The sequence below is a fragment of the Capra hircus genome, chromosome 3 (assembly GCF_001704415.2).
Source record: "Capra hircus breed San Clemente chromosome 3, ASM170441v1, whole genome shotgun sequence".
Classification (NCBI taxonomy): domain Eukaryota; kingdom Metazoa; phylum Chordata; class Mammalia; order Artiodactyla; family Bovidae; genus Capra; species Capra hircus.
The window spans coordinates 7,464,107-7,484,988 of record NC_030810.1 but is presented as its reverse complement, the minus strand read 5'-3'; the positions used below and the strand labels follow the sequence as shown (position 1 = coordinate 7,484,988).

The following is a 20,882-nucleotide window of genomic DNA, read 5'->3' as shown; positions in this document are numbered from 1 at the left end:
TTTTTGTCTTGGAAAGGTATTGGGTGTGGTCACTGGAGACCTCAACCCCAAAAGGAAGCAGAAGTTTCAGAGAGGTTGAATAAATAGAGTGGAAGGGAGAGAAAACCAGAGAATGAAGTCGGGCTCTCTGTGATCAGAGAAAGGAACAATTGAGCCCAGGTTTCTTGAGATGGAGCTGCGCTGACCAGAATCTGGGGCCTGGGGTAAAGTGGGGGGATGTACAGAGTTGAATGGCATGTGAGATAGGTCCTCAGCATGGGCCACTGAGGGCCTCAAAGGCTAGTGGTGGGGGCTGGAGAGGAGGTCAAACTGAGCCAGGAGCACAGTGAAGGGGGTGACAGGGATGCTGAGAACTGAGTCAAAGAGGAAGGGACTGAGCACATCACCATGCCTACAGCAGACCATTCACCACACCCTGCATTTCTATGGTGCGAGCTATGGCTTTTCAGAGTCTGCTTATATTAACCCTGAATTATTGTTCTTGTTGTTCAGTTGCCAAGTTGTGTCCAACTGTTTGTGGCCCCATGGACTGTGGCACACCAAGCTTCCCTGTCCTTCACTATCTCCTGGAGTTTGCTCAAACTCATGCCATTCAACCATCTCATCCTCTGTCTTCCTCCTGCCCTCAGTCTTTCCCAGCATCAGGTCCTTTTCCAATGAGTCAGTTCTTCTCATCAGGTGGCCAAAGTATTGGAGCTTCAGTTTTAGCATCAGTCTTTCCAGTGAATATTCAGGGTTGATTTCTCTTAGGATTGACTGGTTTGATTTCCTTGCTGTCCAGGGGACTCTATGGAGTCTACTCCAGCATCACAATTTGTAAGCATCACGATTTGAGGTTGGAGTGCTGAGCACCAAACAATTATGGTCCAACATTCATGTCCGTACATGGCTGCTGGAAAAACCGTAGCTTTGGCTTTATCTACTTTTGTTGGCAAAGTGATGTCTCTGCTTTTTAATATGCTGTCTAGTTTTGTGATAGCTTTTCTTCCAAGGAGTAAGCATCTTTTAATTTTGTGGCTATAGTCGCCATCCTCAGTGGTTTTGGAGCCCAAGAAAATAAAATCTGCCAGTGTTTCCCCACCTATTTGCCATGAAGTAATGCACTGGATACCATGATCTTAATGTTTGAATGCTGAGTTTTAAGCCTCCTTTTTCCCTCTCCTCTTTCGCCCTCATTAAGTGCTTTCATTCTTCTTCATTTTCTGCCATGAGAGTGGTGTCATCTGGATATTTGAGGTCGCCCATTTTTCTCTGGGCAATCTTGCTTTCAGCTGTGATTCAAGCTGTGTGGAATTGATGTACTCTGCATATAAATTAAGCAAAGAGGATGACAATATACAGATTTGACATAATCATTTCCCAATTTTGAACTAGTTTGTTGATCCTTGTCCAGTTCGAAGTGTTGCTTCTAGACCTGCATACAGGTTTCTCAGAAGGCAGGTAATGTGCTCTGGTATTCCCATCTCTTTAAGAATTTTCCACAATTTGTTGTTATCCACACAATCGACGACTTTAGAGTAGTCATGTAGCAGAAGTAGTTTTTTTCTGGAATTCCCTTGTTTTTTCTATGATCCACTGGATGTTGGTGATTTGATCTGGTTTCTCTGCCTTTTCCAAATCCAGCTTGTACATCTGGAAGTTTTTGATTCATATACTGTTCAAGCCTAGGTTGAAGGATATTGAGCATTACCCTGATCACATGTGAAATGAGCACATTTGTCCAGTAGTTTGAACATTCTTTGGCATTGTCTTTCTTTGAGGTTGGAGTGTAAACTGACCTTTTCCAGTCCCATGGCCCTTGCTGAGTTTTCCAAATTTGCTGGTGCATTGAGTGCAGCACTTCAGCGGCATCAGTTTTAGGATTTGTAATAGCTCGGCTGGAATTCCATCACCTCCAATAGCTTTGTTTACAGTGATTCTTCCTAAGGCCTGCTTGACTTCACAGTGCAAGATGTTTTGCTCTAGGTGAGTGACCACAGCTTTGTGGTTATCTGATGATTAAGACTTTTCTTGTATAGTTTTGTGTAGGCTCCTCTGTCTATGGGCTATTCCAGGCAAGAAAAGTGGTGTGGGTTACCATTTCCTACTCCAGGGGATCTTCCGACACCCAACCTAGGGACTGAGTCCATGTCTCTTGTGTCTGCTGCATTCGTAGGAGAATTCTTTACCACTGCACCATCTGGGAAGTCCTGAACATGACCTATAAGATGTACTAAAGATCCAGAATAATGCGCAGTTCAGTCCCCACACAGGCCTGCACGGAGGCATGGGGCTGGTCTCTCCTGTCCAAAGTGAAGCGGGCCATGGAGTCTGGGGTCCTCTGAATCCCACTGTCATTACAAAGAGCTGCCTTGCCCATTGATGATTTAGATAACAGGAAGTTCTATTCCACGAGGCAGAGAAAGATTTCTCAAGCAACCCTTCTGCGGTTGTCCTCAAGTATTCTTCCAGAAGTTTCCATATCATGCAGCTATTCGGAGAGACTCTCTCCTGAGCAGTGCATGAGGTGTGCAGCGTGTAACAGGACCAAACCAGGGAGCCACCATCCCCTCCCTGCTGAGAGAAGAATGTTCTCGTGATGTTATATGTTTCCCTGGATGTGCTCCGTGTTCACCCATGATGGGGGGAAAGAGTTTGAAGAGTTCCCAGATAAGGTCACATGCAGCAGCGGTTCTGGGTCGGGACTGGGGCAGAGGTGACTCCTCAGAGTTCAGTCCAGCCCCAGAGAACACGGTTAACAGAGAGGTAGGAGGATCCCAAGGGAATGGACAGGCACAGTCTTGCTTTGGGTCTTGGATGAACAAGAGAGTGAGCTAGAATGGCCCCCAAACAGAGCAATAAGTCTTACTTTTTCCAGGAAAGGGGAATGGTCTTCCTTGGGTGAACGCACAAATGATGAAACACAGGCACGGACTTATTCTGTAAGGATTAAACAGGGCACATTGCCCTCCAATGACATGCCAGTGTTTGCAAGTGACTCGATGACAAGGCAAGGAAACAAATATAGGCCGCCCAGGCCCAGCAGACAGTCAGTTGCTTCTGGTTTGTGTGGAGATGGCCCTGGGGCTGCAGCTTCGGCGGCAGGTGCTGGCTGGAGTCCTGCTCTGTGTGTGCGTCGGGCGATGGGCTGAGGCTGGGAAGGTGCTGGTGGTCCCCATGGAGGGCAGCCACTGGCTCAGCATGCGGGAGACCATGCGGGAACTCCACGCTAGGGGTCACCAAGCAGTGGTCGTTGCTCCGGAGGTGAACCTGCACATCAAGGCAGAGGACTTTTTTATCGTAAAACTCTACGCTGTTCCCTACACACAGGATGAGTTTGATTCCATCATGAGGACTCATATTCATGTGTTTTTCCAAAGAGTACATTTTCTTACAATGTTTTGGGAAGCTATGGCAACTTTGAAAAACGTCTTTGCTCTTTGCAAGATCTTGTGAAGCACTATTGCATAACAAGGACCTGATCAGAGACCTGAATGCCAGTTCCTTTGATGTGGTTTTAACAGATCCTTTTAACCCCTGCGGGGCAGTGCTGGCTAAGTACCTGTCCATTCCTGCTGTGTTTTTCTTGCGTTCTGTTCCCTGTGACTTAGATGCTGAAGGCACAGCATGCCCGAACCCTTTCTCATATGTTCCTCGGTTGTTAACAATGAATTCAGACCGCATGACATTCTTCCAAAGGGTCAAGAACATGCTCTACCTTCTGGGCCTGAAGCACATTTGCCAGGCTGCTTTCACTCCTTATGCACGTATGGCCTCTGAGCTTCTTCAGAGAGAGGTGTCGCTGGGGGAGATTCTTGCCTCTGGATCCGTGTGGCTGTTCAGAGGAGACTTTGTGATGGACTACCCGCGGCCGATCATGCCCAACATGGTGTTCATCGGGGGCATCAACTGTGCCAACAGGAAACCATTATCTCAGGTGTGTACTGCTGCTGTTGTCAATCAGTGCTCCCAGTGGAGCACATGTTTTTTTAAAAAGGTTTAATTCGATGTGCTTCATTATATACTGATCTACCTAAAGATTTCCACCTCTCCTCCTCCCAGCAGTCTTTTTGAGCTAAATTTGTTCAAGTGTACCAGTAGTGTAGTAAAGGTTGTGATGGTCTTTGAGAGGAATGAAAGGTAAGGCTGAGGGTCTGTAACAGGATTGACAAGCCATGTGTGATTCAACTGTGATTGTCCTTTTGAAAAGCAACTGTCGTAAAGGTTGTTCAGTTTTCTCTTGCTGAGGGAGAACAGAGAACATGAGCCCTGAATTCATCCATCAGGGGTTGAGGGTGTTCAATAGGAGGAAGGAAGATCTGGCAGATTGCATTTGTTGCCCTGATAATTCAGAGTAGTTTTATCCTGGAGGGGATTGATGTGTGGTCACAGACCTAAACCCCCCAAAATCAGAAGTTTTAGAGAAGTGGAATAAATTAATTGCACGTGAGACAATGCCAGGGAGAGAAGTTGGGTTTTCTGTGATTAGAGAGAGAAATAAGTGAGAACACTTCTTCAGAGATGGAGCTGTGCTGATCAGATGTCTTCTGGCCAGGAGTTGTGGTCTGGAGTAAAATGTAGGGGCATACCGAGTTGGATTCCCCAAAGAAAGGTCATCAAGGTGGGACATGGAGGTCATTAAAGGCTAATTGTAGGTGCTGGGGAGGAGCTAAAAGTGAGCCTATGGACATAGTGAAAGTCTGGACAGTGATGCTAAGAACTGAGTCTCAAAGAGGAAGCGTTTGTTATGAGGGCGGATCACATTCACAAAGCTCCCCTAGCCCAGGTCACCACACCCCAAGATTCCATGGTGGGAACTATTGCACTCCTAATGGTTTCAGAGTCTGCATATGTTAATCCTGAATATGTGAGCTTAAGTGAAATAGGACTCTTGTGGGCAGGATTTGTTTTTTTTATCCATTGAATCAACCATCTTTTTTGTCCTCTTTTGTCACATGTACTGAGTTTATTTTAACTTCCCTGACTTTAGGCCTCTTATAGTTTTGTATTCTGATTTGTACATCTCTTTTCATTAATGTATTTATTTTTGCACAACTCTAACTTCATTTTTCTTTATTGCTCACACTGCAAAGTTTTATTCTACTTTATTTCCTCTTCATGCAATGCATTTGTCCAATGATGAAACATGTATGTATCTGTGAGATTTGTAAAAAGTGAAATGTGAGGAGGTGGTGTTCTTTTTAGTTTTTCTATGTGAGTGTATTTTCTAGAATGAACTGCATTGGTTCAAATCTTCACTCCCATTTTCCTAGCTGCATGAGCTTGACTGGGTGAGTGAACCATGAAGAAAGTGAAAGTCGCTCAGTCATGTCCGACTCTTTCTGACCCCATGGGCTGTACAGTCCATGGGATTCTCCAGGCCAGAGTAGTGGTGAGTGGGTAGCTGTTCCCTTCTCCAGGGGATCTTCCCAACCCAGGGATTGTCTCCTGCATTACAGGCGGATTCTTTACCAGCTGAGCCACAAAAGGGAAGCCCAGAGTTAACCATTCTGACCTTAATATTGTCACTGTGAGCACTCAAATATTGTCTATTATCATTAGTTAAAATATGCTCAGCAGGAAAAGTTGTGTCATTTGGAGGCATTTAGGTATGTTTCTGCCAAATGAAAGATTACTTACCCTGAAATTCTCAAATGTTATACATGATAAGTACACTCTTAGCATTTTTGTTCCAACTAAATTGATTTTACTTTGAGATTTCATCAGTCTTATTTATTTGGTATGTTTTATCCTTAGATGTGACTCCTTTAAATGTTTATGGAAAATTTTTCACAATAGGAAGAATAAAGTTTGTAATATTTTTGTTCCTTCTCCTTCATTAGTTTTATGATGGGTTGAAATATTTTATGGGTCCCCTCCAAGAAAGAACTTTTGGATTTGCTCATTCTTTTTACTATTTTTGTTTTCTATTACATTAATTGCAGCTTATTGTTTTTGTTGATGATATCATCTTGTTTCCTTTGTTTTACTTTATAGCTGTTTTTCTAATTTCTTATGTAAGCATTAAGTTCCTTTATGTTTTCTTAACAATGAAGAACTGAAGGTCATAGATAAAACATTCTCCCCGTTCCTTAGATTTTGGTATAAATGGCTTTCATTTTCTTTTTTTTAACTTAAATGCATGTTTTTGATTTCTTTTTTAAGTCAGTGAGGTTTTTAAAATGAGATTGTTTCCTAACTCCCATATTGTTAACATTTGTTGCAGCCATCTTTTTGTTATCTTTTGCAATTATTTTGAATTATAATCAGAATGTTTCTTGTGGAGTCACTACTTTAAAAAATGTTCATAGGTTGCTTTATAGTCTAGTACAGAATAGTCCAATAGAAATCTAATGCAAGTCCCATATGTCACTGAAAGCTTTTTAGTAGATATATTAAAAAAAGCAAAAAGAGGGTTGAAATTAATTTTAATTATATGTTTTACTGACTCAAATATATAAAAATACTAACCTTTAAACATATACTCAATATAAACAATTTTCAGATACTTGTTTGTTTTTGTTTCTTTCAGTTTTATTGAGATATAGTTGACAGGCTTCCCTGGAGGTTCAGATGGTAAAGACTCCTCCTGCCGTGTAGGAGACCCGAGTTCCCTCCGTGGGTCGGGAAAATGCCTTGGAGAAGGGAATGGCTACCCACTCCAGTATTCTTGCCTGGCGAATTCCATGCACAAAGAAGCCTGGCAGGCTACAGTCCATGGGGTTGCAAAGAGTCAGACATGACTGAACAACTCACAGTTTTGCTTGTCACTTTCTTGTAGAACCTTACGGTGGACAGCAGAATGATTTGACTTACCTAGATCATGAGACGTTTACTAAAACAAATTTAGTGATCACGCATTAGCTCACATAGACACAAAATTAAAGGAGTTAATGTTGTTAATGCTTTCTGGAGTTGTTTCTCCACTGATCTCCAGTAACGTATTGGGCACCTACCAACCTGGGGAGTTCATCTTTCAGTGTCCTATCTTTTCGCCTTTTCTTATTGTTCATGGGGTTCTCAAGGCAAGAATACTGAAGTGGTTTGCCATTCCCTTCTCCAGTGGACCACATTCTGTCAGACCTCTCCACCGTGACCTGTCTGATTTGGGTGGCCCCATATGGCATGGCTTAGTTTCATTGAGTCAGACAAGGCTGTGGTCCACGTGATCTGATTGGCTAGCTGTCTGTGATTGTGGTTTCAGTCTGTCTGCCCTCTGATGCCCTCTCTCAGCGCCTACAGTCTTACTTGAGTTTCTCTTACCTTGGACTTGGGGTATCTCTTCATGGCTGCTCCAGCAAAGTGCAGCTGCTGCCCCTGACCTTGGATGCGGGGTTGCTCCTCGCAGCCGCTCCTGTGCCATTATAGCCACCTCTCCTGTGCTCAACATTCAGAAAACTAAGATCATGGCATCGTCCCATCACTTCATGGCAAACGGATGGGGAAACAGGGGAAACAGTGGCTTACTTTATTTTGGGGGGGTTCCAAAATCACTGCAGATGGTGATTGCAGTCATGAAATTAAAAGACGCTAACTCCTAGGAAGGAAAGTTATGACCAACCTAGACAGCATATTAAGAAGCAGAGACATTACTTTGTCAACAAAGGTCCATCAAGTCAAGGCTATGGTTTTTCCAGAAATTACATATGGATGGGAGAGTTGCACTATAAAGAAAGCTGAGTGCCGAAGAAGTGATGCTTTTGAACTGTGGTGTTGGAGAAGACTCTTGAGAGTCCCTTGGACTGCAAGGAGATCCAACCAGTCTATTCTAAAGGAGATCAGTCCTGGGTGTTCATTGGAAGGACTGATGTTGAAGCTGAAACTAATACTTTGGCCACCTGATGAGAACAGCTGACTCACTGGAAAAGACCCTGATTCTGGGAAAGATTGAAGGCAGGAGGAGAAGGGGACGACAGAGGATGAAATGGTTGGATGGCATCACCGACTCAATGGACATGGGCTTGGGTAGACTCCGGGAGTTGGTGATGGATAGGGAGGCCTGGCGTGCTGTGGTTCATGGGGTCGCAAAGAGTCAGACACGACTGAGCGACTGAACTGATACTGAATGTTGTTAATTACATCCCTATGTTTATTTCTCATATAGCTCCGCGTTGTACCCTGAGACTGTCTGCATGCAATCCCCCTCCCCGCGTCTCCTGCCGCTGGTAGCCACAAATGTGGTTTCTCTTTCTATGAGCTTGCTTGCTTGCTTTTGTAGCATGGTTGGCCTGCAGCACTGTTTCCTCCTGTTATGCAACTTAGTGTTTCAGTACTTTGATCCACTTCAAAATAATCACCACAATAATCCAGCTGTGATATTCATCATAGAAATGCATTACGTAACTATTGACTGTATTTCTCACACTCCTTTCATACCTGTGACATTTATTTTGCAGCTGAAAGTTTGTAGTTTAATCCCCCTCAGCCTTCTCTCTCCTTCCCTCACTCTCCTGCTTTTTGTCGACTACCTGTTTGTTCTCTATGAGTCTGTTTCTGTTCACTTACTTTGCCTTTTATTTTTTGTATATAAGTGAAATCATGCAGTGTTTGTCTTTCTCTGACTTATTTCAGTAAGCCTGATACCCTCTGGGTCCATTCATGTTGTCACAAATGACAGGATTCCTTTCTTTCTTATGGCTGAGCAATACTCGGTAGCCAATGTTCTCGACTGTAGTAAACAAGGCTGCAATGAACATAGGGGTGTATATATGTTTTCTAATTAATGTGTTTTGGGGTATTTTTTTGATAAATACCCAGGAGTGGAGTTGTTGGATGATATGACAGTTTTATTTTTAACTTTTTGAGAAACTCCATACTGTTTCTATAGTGACTGCAACAATTTACATTGCCCACAACAGTGCTCTAGAGTTCCCCTTTCTCAACATCCTCGCCAACCTTTGTTATTTACTGTCTTTTTGATAATAGCCATGCTGACAGGTGTGAGGTGATAGTTCCTTGTTTGATTTGCATTTCTCTGGTGATTAGTGATGTTGAGCACCTTTGCACATGCCTATTGGCCCTTTGTATGTCTTCTCTGGAAAAATGTCTCTTTAAGTCTCAGTCCACTTTTAATCATGTTATTATTATTATTTTTTGGTTTATATTGACTTGTATGATTTCTTTGTGTCTTTTGGATATTAACCTATTATCAGATATATTATTTGCACAGGTCTTCTTCCATTCCGAAAGTCACCTTTCCCTTTTGTTTGTAATTTTCTTTGCTGTTCAAAAGATTTTAGTTTGATAAAGTCCCATTTGTTTATTTTACTTTTCTCTCTCTTGTCTAAGGAATCATATCCCCCCACATGTAATAGTAATATTATTAATAATAATATTAAAAAAAGTTTAAAAGGTTACTGTCTTATGTCTTCTACCTGAAGTTTTATGGCTTTAGGTCTTTAATCTGTGTTGAATTCATTTTTGTTCATAGCGTGAGAGAGCAATCCAGGTTGATTCTTCGGCGTGTAGCTGCCCAGTTTTCCCAATACCATTTACTGAAGAGGCTGTCTTTCCCCCATTGTATATTATCACCTCGTTTGTTGTAGATCAGCTGCAATATAGATCTGAAGTTACTTCTGCTTATTTTCTGGTCCACTGATATATGTGTCTGTTTCTGTGTTAGTACCTCACTGCTTTGATCACTGTAGTTTTGTAGCATAGTTTTAAACCAGGAAGCATGATTCCTTCATTTTGACTCTTTTTAAAAAAACTGAAGTGTAATTAATATACAACATTGTGTTAGTTTCTGTCATACAGCAAAGTTATTCAGATATATATTCCTTTTCATTACAGATTAATACAAGGTATTGAATATAGGTCCCTTTGCTATACGTAGGAACTTGCTATTTGTCTCTTGTATGTATAGTGATGTGTAGCTGTTAATCCCAAGCTCCTAATTTAACTCTCCCCTCTCTTTCCCTTTTGGTAACGAAAAATTTCTTTTCTATGTCTGTGAGTCTGTTTCTCTTGAAAAATAAGTTCGTTTGTATCATTTTTTAGATTGCACGTATAAGTGATACCACACGACATGTGTCTTTATCTGATTGTTTCACTTAGTATGATAATCTCTAAGCCCCATCCCTGTTGCTGCTCCAGTTCTGTTCTTTTTTCTCAAGATTTTTTTGGTTACTCAGTCTTTTATGCTTCCATAAATATTTTAGAATTATTTTTTCTTGTTCTTTGAAAAATGCCATTGGTGTTTTCATAGATACTGTGCTGAATCTGTAGCTTGCCTTGGGTAGTATGGTCATTTTAAAAACGTTAATTCTTTCAATCCACGTATCCACAGTGTATCTTTCTATTTGTTTATGTCAGCTTCAATTTCTTTCATCAGTGTCTTATAGTTCCCGGAGTATAGGTCTTTAACCTTCTTAGATTTATTCCTAGGTGTTACATTCTTTTTGATATGATTGAAAATAGAATGGTAATATTGTTAATAATTTCTTTTCCTGATAGCTCACTGTCAGTGTACAGAAATGCAGTAGATTTCTGTATAATAATTTTGTAGGTCTTAATATTGCTGAATTCACTGATGAGTTCTAATAGTTTTTGGTTGTGATTTTAGGATTTTCTATGTGTAGTGAGTATCGTGTAATCTGTGAAAAGTGACAATATTACTTTATTCTGTCAACACCAATCCCAGAGCTTGTGTCATCCTGCTGTGCCGGGGTCAGCCCCGGTGGATGCGGGGTAATTTGAAGTGGGGATGGAGTCAGCGTCCTAGGAATTAATTGCTTAATTAAAGATATGGAGGGAGATTAGAAAGAAGTAGTGTAGTAGGAAAATACTAGTGGAGAAAAAGAGGCTGAATAACTTGGTTTATGTGGAAAACCAATAAAACTCCAAGACAAGGAATTTGCACCATCTACGTAGGCCACCGGCACCCACTTGAATAGCGGAGGGTGCCCCGCCTGGGGCTCCCTCTCGCATGGATCTTAGAAGCCAGGGCAAGCAAGTAGACATGGCGAGCCTCCACACTCCAGATGGGAATTCAGCCAGAAATACAGAGAACGAGAAAAGACCACATGGGAGAAACCAGTCTTTCCAGGAACTGGTCCATTTTCTTTATTTTTCAGGTTCACTTATATACTCTTTGTTATACATAGGGATGAATACAGAGTCACGTGGGGTCAGCAGACCTGACCTTTATCAAAATCAGGTGCTTCATATAAATGTATACCAAAAGGTCTTTAAAGGTTTTACATCATCTTCTGGCCAGGGGGCTTGCTAACATTTTATGATCCTTTCTTTCTGATGATGGTTAGTCAACCAGAAACTTATTTTCCAGGGGTGATTTTTCTTAAACCAGGCACCACCCTCTGAAGGTACCAGATAAAGTTGCATTCCTGTAGGGTGAGGGTGTTGTGGGTTACAATTAAGAAAGGAATTTACTTAGCCTAAGGTTTAACATGATTAATCTTAAAGGTTAATACTTATTTCTCCTATATGTTAGTTATATTCATTATAAGGGCAGGGAATATGAAGATTTAACAGTAAACATTGGCCCAATAAATGAAAAACCCTTCACCAACATGATTTTTATCTTTAAAAAAACACAATGCTAACTAAGACTTTCAAAATACTCCAAACTCTCTGTGCTGTATAGTTGAGAGGTTATAAACAATCACGTACATAGTAGCAAGAGTGTGGATAATCCTGTCACACAAGCTAGTCTGCCAGCAGAGAGGTTTGACCTGAGACACCATTGTATCAGCTAGGAATTTTTATTAACTGGAGCTGTAGGTTAACTCCTTCTCTGAGAGAAATGGTGGGGAACGGCGCCCCGTAAAGTCAGAGGTGTAGGTGAGAGCATAAAGCAGTAAAGTAGGCAGACTCTGGTTTTGGGGGTAGATGCTCGGGAAGAGGGGGTTTCCTGAGGCTCGATCCCACCTTTGCGTATGCCGAAGCCTCCTTCCTCACGACCTTTGCCATGGGCGGAGTTCCTCACGCTGGCTCCTGGCACTGCTGGAGGGTAGGTGAGGCCCAGGAGCACGGGTAGGCAATTCTAGGTCCCAGGTGGCTGAGAGCTCAGGGGATTCTAAGGTAGCTGGTCACTAGTGGATGGGTCTGCGTCTCCACTCAACCAGCCCTTTTACATGAGGCATCCTTGTACTGGTGTTGACAGGGTGATGGGTGGGGCTGGGTCCTGATACTAATGATTTCAAAATGGCACTAGCCAGCACAGTGTCACTGTTAGAGCTGAGCTCCCCCAAAACAGTTGGTGCCTGTATTTATACCTCAGAATGATCTCTGTCTCCTGCCTCTCTGGGAGGCTGTTTAAGTTCAGCAGGTGGGTCTGACCAGGCTCCTTTCTGACTGCTGCTTCTTCCCTGGTCCCTAGAGTATGTGAGATTTTGTGTGCACACTTTGAGAGTGGAGTCTCTATATCCTACAGCCCTGGCTCTCCTGAAAGTAAGCCCCACTGGCCTTCCAAGCCCACCATTCTGGAAGCCCTTCTTCCCATTTCAGGACCCCCAGGTTAGGAAGCCCAATGTGGGCTCATATCCCTCACTCCTGAGGGAGAACCTCTGCAATAAAATTAACTCCCAATTGTGGATCGTCCACCCTGGGGTGTGGGTCTTGATTATACCATGTCTTCAGTTCAGTTCAGTTGCTTAGTTGTGTCCGACTCTTTGTGACACCAGGGACTGCAGCACGCCAGGCTTCCCTGTCTATCACCAACTCCCGGGGTTTACTCAAATTTGTGTCCACTGAATCGGTGATGCCATCCAGCCATCTCATCCTCTGTTGTCTGCTTCTCCTCCTGCCTTCAATCTTGCCCAGCATCAGGGTCTTTTTCAGTGAGTCAGCTCTTGGCATCAGGTGGCCAAAGTATTGGAGTTTCAGCTTCAATATCAGTCTTTCCTATGAACACCCAGGACTGATCTCCTTTAGGATGGACTGGCTGGATCTCCTTGCAGTCCAAGGGACTCTCAAGAGTCTTCTCCAACACCACACTTCAGAATCATCAATTCTTCAGCACTCAGCTTTCTTTATAGTCCAACTCTCACAAACATACATGGCTACTGGAAAGACCATGGCCTTGACAGAAGGACCGTCTTTGGCAAAGCAATATCTCTGCTTTTTAACATGCTGACTAGGTTGGTCATAACTTTCCTTCCAAGGAGTAAGCATCGTTTAATTTCATGGCTGTAATCACCATCTGCAGTGATTTTGGAGCCCAGAAAATTAAAGTCAGCCACCGTTTCCACTGTTTCCCCATTTATTTCCCATGAAATGATGGGACCGGATGCCATGATATTTGTTTTCTGAATGTTGAGCTTTCAGCCAACTTTTTCACTCTCCTCTTTCACTTTCATCAAGAGGCTTTTTAGTTCCTCTTTACTTTCTACCATGAGGGTGGTGTCATCTGCATATCTGCGGTTATTGATATTTCTCCTGGCAATCTTGATTCCAGCTTGTGCTTCCTCCAGCCCAGCATTTCTCATGATGTACTCTGCATAGAAGTTAAATAAGCAGGGTGACAATATACAGCCTTGATGTACTCCTTTCCCAATTTGGAACCAGTCTGTTGTTCCATGTCCAGTTCTAACTGTTACTTCCTGACCTGCATATAGGTTTCTAAAGAGGCAGGTCAGGTGGGTCTGGTAAGATCTTTCTATTGTTAATTCTAATCTTGTTAATTTAAAATGTTGATTGTGGCAGTGGGCCTGAAAAAAGTATATAAGGCCTTGATAAGCCTAGCACTCTCTGTCCCCCTTCTGATGTCTATGTCAGAAGTTTTCTCTGTTCCATTTTACACTTTAATAAAACTCTGGTACACAAAAGCTCTTGAGTGATCAGGTCCCTGGTCCTGAAGCTAAATCTTCTTCTTTGGAGCTCACAAATCCAATATTGTTCATTGGAAGCTATCAGTCACTTCAGTAACTGGCTTTGTCTTCTACCCCAGTCAACCGACATCTTCCCTAGGCCTTAGGCGACCACTGATCCTATATCTGTCACTGAGACTACAATGCACTTTCTAGAGCTTCATCTGAATGAAATTGTACAAATATGAATGGAAAAAAGCTGCTGTGAATATTTGAGTATGTGTGTTTTTGTGAATGAATTGTTTTATATTTCTTGGGTAAATATTTAGGAGTAGGATTGCTGGGTCATATGGTAGGCGTATGTATAACTTTATGAGAAACAGCCAAACTATTTTGTAAAGCAGTTTTAAAATATAAAACTATTTTATATTCCTGGCCTATCCACTCTTGGTGACACTTGCTATTGTCAGTTTTTTATATTTTAACCACTCTTGTGGGAATGTGGAATTTCATCCTGGTTTTAATTTGTATATCCCTCTTTCATTCTTTCCTTCCTCCCTCCCACTGTCTCTATTCCTTCCTGCTTGCCCTCCCTTCTTCATTCATTTCATTCTATTTTGGCCACGCTGCATGGGTTGTGGGATCTTAGTTCCCCAACCAGGGTTTGGATCTGGGCCACAGCTGTGAAGGCTACAAATCCTAACAACTAGGCCGCCAGAGAACTCCTAATTTGCATTTCCATATGACTGATAACATCTTTTCATGTGCTTTTTGATCACATGCGTACCTTTCTTTCACACAACTATCCCTTCACAGTTGTGGATCTGGACTCATCATCTGTGTTTTTCTGCTCATTTTTATTGGGATGCTTGTCTTATTTTTGAGTCACAAGTGTTCTTTATCCTTTCTGTATACAAGTCCTTATCAGAAACGTATCTTGCTGATGCTTTCTCCTAGTTTCTGGTCTACACTTTCATATTTTTAAAAAGGTATCCTTCAAAGAGCAGAAGTTTTATGTTTTGATAAAGTCTGATGAGTCGAGTTTTTAATAGTCTGTACTTTTGTGTCCTAAGAAATCTTTGCCTACTCTGAGGTGTGAAGATTTGGTCTTATGTTTCCTTCGAAAAAGTTGATGGTAAAGAATCCACCTGCAGTGCAGGAGACCTGGGTTTGATCCCTGTGTTGGGAAGATCCCCTAGAGGAGGGCATGGTAACCCACTCCAGTATTCTTGCCTGGAGAATCCCCATGGACAGAGGAGCCTGGCAGACTATAGTCCCTGGGGTTGCAGAGAGTCAGACACAACTGAGCGACTAAGCACAAGGTGTGAAGATTTGGTCCTATGTTTCCTTCAAAAAGTTTAATGCAATAGTTTTAATTTTTATGTTTAGGTTTATGAGATTGGAAGTGGGGAAACACTCTCTCTCAGGGGTCATGCTCGAGAAATGTCCTTTTCTATTTTTGGACTTTTTTGGAGTGACCTCACACACACCCCTGGCTTAAGTCTCCACCATATACTGAGAGTTCCAAGTCCATCTGTGCAGTTCAGACCCTCCTCTGCTCCAGACCCATGAAGCCAACCACCTTGGACATACCCTTCTGGTATTTCATAGGCACCAGGAAGACATGCTCCTCCCTCCCCACAGCCCTGCTTTTGCCAAGCCCTGCCTCCATCTCTGTGAAGGTACAAACATCCTCCATGGGTCCCGCTCTCCCTAGGGCTCTGAGTTCAAGAAGTGCCAACAGAGATCAGAGGACTCTAGTGTCTACACAAAAGGCCAGCGAGTTAATTTAGAATGGGGTTGGTGGCAGCACTCAGCCATGCCCTGCTCTTTTCGACGCCATGGACTGTAGTCCCCCAGGCTCCTCTGTCCAAGAGATTTCCCAGGCGAGAATACTGGAGTGGAGAGCCATTTCCTGCTCCAGGGAATCTTCCCAATCTAGGGATCAAAGCTGCAGTTTCTGCATTGGCAGCTGGATTCTTTACCACTGCACCACTTAGAATGGGGGAGAGAGCCCTTAAAAGGGACAAGATGTGCCTGCCCCCATCCTATACTCACAGTCCTTTTAATGGGTTTGAGGGACTAGTTCAGGGGCTGAAACATTTCACCCATAGCTAAGAAACCCTTTCTAGTGCCCTGTCTATGCACAGCTCCCAAATCCAAACTGTTCTTTTTTGGGTGATGCAGGACGCCCTCGGCAGCCCTGCCTCTGCCTTCTCTGGGCCCATTCTTTATGCACTGCCGTAGGAACCTGGAATGTTAGGTCCATGAATTAAGGTAAATTGGGAGAGGTCACACAGGAGATGGCAAGAGTCAACACTGACATTTTAGGAATCAGCGAACTAAAATGGACTGGAACGGGTGAATTTAATTCAGATGACCATTGTATCTACTACTGTGGGCAAGAATCCCTTAGAAGAAATGGAGTAGCCATCATGGTCAACAAAAGAGTCCAAAATGCAGCACTTGGATGCAATCTCAAAAATGACAGAATGATCTCTGTTCATTTCCAAGGCAAACTATTCAGCATCACAGTATCCAAGTCTATGCCCCGACCAGTACTGCTGAAGAAGCTGAAGTTGAATGGTTACACGAAGACCTACAAGATCTTCTAGAGCGAACAGCCCCCAAAGATGTCCTTTTCATGATAGGGGACTGGAATGCAAAAATAGGAAGTCAAGAAATACCTGGCGTAACAGGCAAATTTGGCCTTGGAGTACAGAATGAAATAAGGCAAAGGGTAATAGAATTTTGCCAAGAAAATGCATTGGTCATAGTAAACATCATCTTGCTACAACACAAGAGAAGACTCTACACATGGACATCATCAGATAGTCAATACTGAAATCAGATTGATTATATGCTTTGCAGTCAAAGATGGAGAAGCTCTAAGTAGTCAGAAAAAATAAGACCAGGGGCTGACTGTGGCTCAGATCATGAACTCCTTATTGCCAAATTCAGACTCAAATTGCAGAAAGTAGGGAAAACCACTAGACCATTCAATGAATTTGCTCAGTTGTGTCTGACTCTTTGCGACTCCATGGACTGTAGCCCACCAGGCTCCTCCATCCATGGAATTTTCTAGGCAAGAGCACTGGAGTGGGTTGCCATTTCCTTCTCCAGGGGATCTTCCCAACCCAGGGATTGAACCCAGGTCTCCTGCATTGTGGGCAGGTGCTTTACTGTCTGAGCCACCAGAGAATCCCTCTAGACCATTCAGGTATGACCTAAGTCAAATCCCTCATGATTATACAGTGGAAGTGACAAATAGATCCAAGGGATTAGATCTGATAGAGTGCCTGAAGAACTACTGATGGAGGTTCGTGACATTGTACAAGAGGCAAGGATCAAGACCACTGCCAAGAAAAGAAATGCAAAAGGCAAAATGGTTGTCTGAGGAGGACTTACAAATAGCTGAGAAAAGAAGAGAAGCAAAAAGCAAAGGAAAGATGTACCCATTTGAATCTAGAGTTCCAAAGAATAGCAAGGAGAGATAAGAAAGAGTTCCTCAGTGATCATTGCAAAGAAACAGAAGAAAACAATAGAATGGGAAATAATAGAGATCTCTTCAAGAAAATTAGAGATATCAAGGGAACATTTCATGCAAAGATGGGTACAATAAAGGATAGAAATGGTATGGACCTAACAGAAATAGAAGATATTGAGAAGAGGTGGCAAGAATACACAGAAGAACTATACAGAAAAGATCTTAATCACCCAGATAACCACGATGGTGTAATCACCAGCCTAGAGCCAGACATCCTGGAATGTGAAGTCAAGTGGGCTTTAGGAAGCATCACTACAAACAAAGCTAATGGAAGTGATGGAATTCCAGTTGAGCTATTTCAAATCCTAAAAGTTGATGCTGTGAAAGTGCTGCACTCAATATGCCAGCAAATTTGGAAAACTCAGCAGTGGCCACAGGACTGGAAAAGGTCAGTTTTCATTCCAATCTCAGAAAAAGGCAATGTCAAAGAATATTCAAACTACCACACAATTGCACTCATCTCACACGCTAGTAAAGTAATGCTCAAAATTCTCCAAGCCAGGCTTCAACAATACGTGAACCGTGAACTTCCAGATGTTCAAGCTGGATTTAGAAAAGTCAGAGGAACCAGAAATTAAATTACGAACATCTGTTGGATCATCGAAAAAGCAAGAGAGTTCCAGAAAAACATGTATTTCTGCTTTATTAACTACACCAAAGACTTTGAGTTTGTGGACCACAACAAACTGTCGGAAATTCTGAAAGAGATGGGAATACCAGGCCACCTGACCTGCCTCTTGAGAAATCTGTATGCAGGTCAGGAAGCAACAGTTAGAACTGGACATGGAACAATGCACTGGTTCCAAATAGGAAAAGGAGTATGTCAAGGCTGTGTATTGTCACTCTGCTCATTTAACTTCTATGCAGAGTACATCATGAGAAATGCTGGGCTGGAAGAAGCACAAGCTGGAATCAAGATTGCCAGGAGAAATATCAATAACGTCAGATATGCAGATGAACCCACCCTTATGGAAGAAAGTGAAGAGGAGCTAAAGAGCCTGTTGATGAAACTAAAAGAGGAGAGTGGAAAAGTTGGCTTAAAACTCAACATTCAGAAAACTAAGATCATGGCATCAGGTCCCATCACTTCATGGCAAATAGATGGGGAAACAGTGACAGGCTTTATTTTTGAGGGGCTCCAAAATCATTTTGGTCAATGCTGAAATCAGATTGATTTTGCTCTTTGCAGCCAAAGATGGAGAAGCTCTATATAGTCAGCAACAACAAGACCAGGACCTGACTGTGGCTCACATAATGAACTCCTTATTACAAAATTCAGACTTAAAGTGTAGAAAGTAGGGAAAACCACTAGATCATCCAAGTATGACCTAAACCAAATCCTTTATAATTATACAGTGCAAGTGACAAATAGACTCAAGAGATTAGATCTGACAGAGTGCCTGAAGAACTGTGGACAGAGATTCATGACATTGTACAGGAGGCAGTGATCAAGACCATCCCCAAGAAAAAGAAATTCAAAAAGGTCAAATGGTTGTCTGAGGAAGCCTTACAATTAGCTGTGAAAAGAAGAGAAGCTAAAGGCAAAGGAGAAGAGGAAAGATATACCAGAGTTCCAAAGAATAGCAAGGAGAGATAAGAAAGCCTTCCTCAGTGATCAATGCAAAGAAATAGAGGTAAACAATAGAATGGGAAAGACTAGAGATCTCTTCAAGAAAGTTAGAGATACCAAGGCAACATTTCATACAAAGATGGGCTCGATAAAGGACAGAAATGGTCTGGACCTAACAGAAGCAGAAGATATTAAGAAGAGGTGGCAAGAATACACAGGAGAACTATACAAAAAAGATCTTCATGACTCAGATAACCACAATGGTGTGATTACCCACCTGGAGCCGGACATCCTGGAATGCCAAGACAAGTGGGCCTTAGGAAGCATCACTACGAACAAAGCTAGTGGAGGTGATGGACTTCCAGTTGAGCTATTTCAAATCCTAAAAGATGATGCTGTGAAAGTGCTGCGCTCAATATGCCAGCAAATTTGGAAAACTCAGCAGTGGCCACAAGACTGGAAAAGGTCAGTTTTCATTCCAATCTCAGAAAAAGGCAATGTCAAAGAATGTTCAAACTACCACACAATTGCACTCATCTCTCACGCTAGCAAAGTAATGCTCCAATTCTCCAAGCCAGGCTTCAACAGTATGTAAACCATGAACTTCCAGATGTTCAAGCTGGATTTAGAAAAGGCAGGGACACCAGAGATCAAATTGCTAACATCCATTGGATCATCGAAAAAGCAAGAGAGTTCCGGCAAAACATCTACTTCTGCCTTATTGACTACTTCCAAAGCCTTTGACTGTGTGGATCACAACAAACCGTGGAAAATTCTGAGAGAGATGGGAATACCAGACCACCTGACTTGCCTCCTGAGAAATCTGTATGCAGGTCAAGAGGCAACAGTTAGAACTGAACATGGAACAGCAGACTGGTTCCAAATTGGGAAAGGAGTATGCCAAGGCTGTATATTGTCACCCTGCTTATTTAACTTATATGCGGAATACATCATGCGAAATGCCAGGCTGGAAGAAGCACAAGCTGGAATTAAGATTGCTGGGAGAAATATCAATTACCTCAGATATGCAGATGACACCACCCTTATGGCAGAAAGCTAAGAAGAACTAAACAGCCTCTTAATGAGAGTGAAAGAGGAGAGTGAAAAAGCTGTCTTAAAACTTAACATTCAGATAATGAAGATCATGGCATCCAGTCCCATCACTTCCTGGCAAATAGATGGGGAAACAATGGAAACAGTGAGAGCCTCACTGTTTTGGGCTCCAAAATCACTGCAGATGGTGACTGCAGCCATGAAGTTAAAATATTCTTGTTCCTTGGAAGAAAAGCTATGACCAACCTAGACAGCATATTAAAAAGCGGAGACATTACTTTGCCATCTGTCTAGTCAAAGCTATGGGTTTTCCAGTGGTCATGTATGGATGTGAGAGTTGGACTATAAAGAAAGCTGAGTGCCGAAGAATTGATGGTTTTAAACTGTGGTGTTGGAGAAGACTCTTGAGAGTCCCTTGGACTGCAAGGAGATCCAGCCAGTCCATTCTAAGGGAGATCAATCCTGGTGTTCATTGGAAGGACTGATGTTGAAGCTGAGACTCCAATACTTTGGCCACCTGATGGGAAGAGCTGACTCATTTGGAAAGACCCTGATGCTGGGAAAGATTGAAGGCAGAAGGAGAAGGGGACGACAGAGGATGCGATGGCTGGGTGGCATCACCGATTCAATGATGAGTTTGAGTAAACTCTGGGAGTCGGTGATGGACAGGGAGGCCTGGCGTGCTGCAGTCCATGGGATTGGAAAGAGTCAGAGAAGACTAAGCAACGGACCCGAACTGAACTGAACGTTTGCTGTGACCGCCCCCTGGTGGAAGAATTCCTGTACTGCCTCTCAATTGACTCAGTCCCCAAGATGGCTTCAACTGGGACACAGGCCCTCCCCTCACACAAACAGCCTATGAGGAGGACCCCTGGGGTCCACGCTGACCCCTCTGAATTATTCCCCACTTGTCTGCAAAAGGCATTCTTAAAAGGCACATACTTGGACACACCGACTTCAGTAG

At 42.8% G+C, this 20,882-nt stretch overlaps 1 protein-coding gene and 1 pseudogene across 1 annotated transcript in view; both read left to right on the top strand.

Moving 5' to 3' along the window:
* Positions 1 to 20,882, top strand: part of LOC102190288 (UDP-glucuronosyltransferase 1-1) — a 162,429-nt gene that overhangs the window by 31,445 nt on the left and 110,102 nt on the right. The gene's annotated exons all lie outside the window — the stretch shown is intronic.
* On the top strand, positions 3,035 to 3,982 carry LOC102172594 (annotated as a pseudogene).